Source organism: Macrobrachium nipponense, chromosome 24, assembly GCF_015104395.2.
Source record: "Macrobrachium nipponense isolate FS-2020 chromosome 24, ASM1510439v2, whole genome shotgun sequence".
In the NCBI taxonomy this organism is placed as follows: Eukaryota; Metazoa; Arthropoda; class Malacostraca; order Decapoda; family Palaemonidae; genus Macrobrachium; species Macrobrachium nipponense.
The window spans coordinates 23,484,902-23,489,901 of NC_061091.1; positions in this window are offsets into that span (position 1 = coordinate 23,484,902).

Here is a 5,000-nt window from a genome sequence, read left to right on the forward strand (position 1 = left end):
ATACAGTCATGCATGTCATAGCCATGTATGCGATAAGCTGACAACGCGTGTTCATGACATGTTTTGCTATAAGGTGGGCGAAGGTGCCTTCACACTACAGTAAAAACATGTCATAAACACACCTATGCGATAAGATGCCAAAGTGTTTATGACATGTTTTGCTGCACTGTGGACAAAGCCTGACTTAATACACAAATATATCACAAACATTTTGAAAACAAGTCAACGACTGTACGAAGAGAACGAATCTGGTAAATGCTTGCTGATCGTATGAAGCAATGATTAGACCTTCAAATAAGTCATTGGCTATAGCAGATTCACATCACCCGCGCATATGATGCCTAGGCCAGTCCCTTACGACGCTACTGATTGGCTGTTGATAAGACACTCACAGGGCAGGAAACTGTCTCTCGAGAGAGTTCTTATAAGTAGGATCTATGTTCCACCTCTCCCGAGGGATAATTTTGAAAGACGTATCCCTCAGGAGAAGTGGAACACAGATCCTACCCATGTGAACTCTCGGGGGATTGAGTTTCCAGCCCTGTGACTGGCTTATCAACAGCCAATGTGAATCTACTATAGTATTCAACCTGCCTGTGATGTACTGGCGATAAGTTGCCAACGTACGTTTATGACTTGTTTTACTTCAGTGTGGACGCAACCTAACGAGAAGTCGATCTAACTATAATGACTTAACGTCTCCAAAGCTAAATGGATCTACGTTATGTGCCGTCGTATGTAAGCATAACTTCACTGGCTATATATGTAGTATATGTAATATATACTGTCTATTGAATTCGTCTTCTCGGTAACAAGGAAGCATAAAAATATGTTGACCCATATTTGCTTTGATAATGAAGTCGAAATTCACTCTGTTAATTAATACAAGACTTTTTTTTTTTTTTTTTTTAGAAAGTGCGAGGATGTGTGTATGAATGATTACATTTAAGCGAGAGAGAGAGAGGAGAGAGAGAGAGAGAGAGAGAGAGAGAGAGAGAGAGAGAGAGAACCGCGGAGGAAAATTTAACATTCACATTTTTCATCACACAATAGGCCCAAATAATCTCATAAGCTCAAATTTTTAAAATCACGTTGAAAAAAAGCAAAGATAGGATTTGAAAATGGAGCCTCTTATAGAGACAGCAGTTCAAAGCCAGGCCTTCTCCGACGGTATCGGCGCCAGAGACAAGACTGATTTAGTTTCCCGACCAAGAGGAAAATTGCTTCTACCTTATCAAAGATGAAAAAAAAAGGGGGGGGGGGGATGGTGGCCCTCGAACAGCACCGGATGTAGGGGGGCCTTGGGCTGGTACAGTGTCATGGAGGGGGGGGGGGGGGGGGGATCCCGTCATTCATTTCTCCCATTGGGCAGGGATGTTGGAAGGGAGAGGGGTGGATGGGGAGGGGATGAGAGAGGGAGGAGAGTGGGATGGGGAGAGGGAGGGGGAGGGGAGGGAGTAGGGGTCTTGGGGTGGTAAGGTGTCAGGGAGGGGGGATCCTGTCATTCATTTCTCCATTGGCAGAGGGATGTGGGAAGGGAGATGGTGGATGGGAGGGGATGGGGAGAGGGAGGAGGAGGGGGGGTAGGAGGTCGACCGCTGCATGCCACCATAATTGAAAAATTAGTCTGATCTGAAATCCAGCATTAATTGGGGCATCTGGAAACGAGGTGGAAATTTAATCAAAGTTTCTTTTTTTTTTTTCTTTTTATGTGAGGGGGGACATTTGCCTCTGCCTTGTTTCATATTCATATGTGAGCGTGAACATTAAAATTCATGGTCATATTCATGAATGAATGAATGAATGAATACATACATACATACATACATACATACAAATATGCAATGAACTAAATGTAACCTTTAGACATGTATAATAAAGTACCTCACAGATGTTTCATGCACCTGCACATACACAAATACGTACCTCAATGAAGCTTCTGTTTGTTTTTTGTTTGTATGGTGTTTTTACGTTGCATGGAACCAGATGAAGCTTCTGGCAAGCGTTAACGCACACACACACACCTATATATATATGTGTGCGCGCGCGTGTTTCTGTGTGCGTGTGTTTTAACAATAGCCAGAAGATTCATCGAATTATGTGCAGGTGCACGAAACATCTGTGAGGTTGATATACATCCTGTGTAAAGCTTAGATCGAGCTTCTTGCTAATTTCATTCATTATATAAAAGATTAATGTGCCTTTCCTACTGAGAAAAAAAATATAATTTCACATTAAAAAGCAAGGCTTCATTCAATTCTTTATACTAAAGTTCAAGGTAACGATGACCATTACTTTGCTTCTGAGGAAAAATATATCCATAAAACAGGAAAACGTAAAATCTCTTACAAAAATGAACGCTATTGTTAAGAAAAAACAAATATGAATATTCATATAATCCAAGAATCATTAAGCACTACCACCATAGAGGTTGAGTAAGGCTTAAATTGCTAAATCCGTATGCTAATACATATATCACATAATCCACTCTATGTACTATACCCAAATCCTGTCTGGCTCAAATGCCTATGATGAATAAACGGCCGGTGCCTACATGAATGAAGGTAGGGGGTATTGGTTATAATGAAGAGCTGGCTGTATGTGTACGTGAGTGTGTGTAATATATATATATATATATATATATATATATGAATATATATATATATATATGTATATATATGTATATATATATATATATATATATTAGGTTGTAGTAAGCCCACTTAAGTTTGGAAAAATATGGAAGTTTTTTTTTATTTTAGTGAGCCTCACACAACATAATATTTCAGTGCACGGATAGTGTTTTATAACACACACACACACACACACACACACACACACACATATATATATATATACAAGTACATTATATATATTGTTGGCCGACGATAGCTAAACAGTGACTACCAAGCAACAGTCTATGGGTTACACAGAACATGAATCCCTGCTAAGATTAGCAGCATGACTAGGTTTGTAATCTAACGCGGATTTATTCGCCGAGTCAACGAACGTTCTAACCACTGTACAACACGCACCTATTATTTATATAATAATGTGTGTGTGTGTGTGTGTGTGTGTGTGTGAAACGGAAGAATCTATGAACATGATAGTAAACAAAAGAATTACAGTGAGTAGCCAGCGCACTCTGCTAGAGTAAATAGGCCAATCTTTTATCTATTTACAGTGAGGAATCAATCTTAACCACAAAAAGCAGTTAAGGAAGATATGAAGTCAATTAATTAGCAACCCTTCTCAAGGACTGCGATAATTAAGCTTCCAAATCCAGTTTCTATGATGACTCATAGGCTCAATTCATGTTGTTCGTCATCTTAATTCCTGCAACTTACGCCTCCAAACTGAGATTCGACAACTAAATTGACATTCCCACATTCATAGATGACCCGTCTTGTCAATTACTTGCAACAACTTTGATTAGTGAATGTGAATAAAACCGTGAAGGGAGATAACTAAATTCTGAATGCACAATTATTTCCTATTCTCCTATAGGAATTCAACTGAAATGAATATAGAATTTTGGCCAATGGCCAAGCATTGGGACCTATGAGGTCATCCAGAGCTCAAAAAGAATTTGGCAGAAAAAGATTTGAAAGGCGTAACAGGAGGAAAACCTTGCAACTGCACTATGAAAAATCTGTTAGGAGAGGGAAGGAAGAAAGAGAAACTTTATTAATAGAGGTACAGTAACAGGAACGAAAGGGGTTACAGCTAGGGGCCGAGGGCACGCTGTAAAAAACCTTAAGTAATGCCTACAGTGAACCCAGATTTTTTAAAACTTTGCTTACTAAAATACCCTCCCCCTCCCTCTCCAGGGAGCAACTGGTACAAATTCTATCTCTAGATTTATACTACGCTAAGTTGGATGCTCATTACACTGAAATACGTTTCCCTGGACATGCCTAAAAGCGTAAAGGAAAAAGATTATTTAAACTATTTCGAGGTATTTTATTTTTAGTATAGCTTATTTTCCTTTAAGTATCTATAGGCATATTTTCCAAAGTTATTGTTATATATGTCTAGCTATTTTTTCCAAAGTTTTTTAAGTTATATCTATCTAGGTATTTTCCCAAAGTTATTTAATATATCTATCTAAGCCATTTATTTTTCCAAAGTTTATTTTGTTTAAGCTATCAGTTCTAAGCATTTTCCAAATTATTTAAGCTATATCTAGTCTAGGCATATTTTCCAAAAGTTATTTAAGCTATATCTAGGGTTTTCCTTTTAAGCTATCAGTATTTAAAGATTATACTAGTCTAAGCTATTTTCCAAAGTTATTTAACTATATCATAGTTATTAAGCTATATCTAGTCTTTTTAGAAGCATATCGAAATTATTTAAGCTCTATCTAAGCAGATTTTCCATTTCCAAAGTTATTTAAGCTATATCTAGCTAAGCAGATTTTTCCAGTTCATTTAAGATATCTAATCTAGGCTATTTTTCCAAATATAAGCATATAGTCAGTTTATTTAAGCTATCTTTTCCTAAGTCTATGGCATATTGTCCAAAAGTTAATTTAAGAGGCTTATATCTTCTAAGGCATAATTTTGCCCAAAAGTTATTTAAGCTATATCTAGTCTAAGCATATTTTCCAAAGTTATTTAAGTTATATCTAGTCTAGGCATATTTTCCAAAGTTATTTAAGTTATATCTAGTCTAGGCATATTTTCCAAAGTTATTTAAGCTATATCTAGTCTAAGCATATTTTCCAAAGTTATTTAAGCTATATCTAGGTCTAGATTATCCAGGTTTTAAAAGCCTTAATATCTATCTTAGCAATATTTTCCAAAGTTATTTAAGCTATATCTAGTCTAAGCATATTTTCCAAAGTTATTTAAGCTATATCTAGTCTAGGCATATTTTCCAAAGTTATTTAAGCTATATCTAGTCTAAGCATATTTTCCAAAGTTATTTAAGCTATATCTAAGTAATAGCATATCAAAGTTATTTTCCAAAGTTTAATTATCTTAGTCCTAAGCAATATT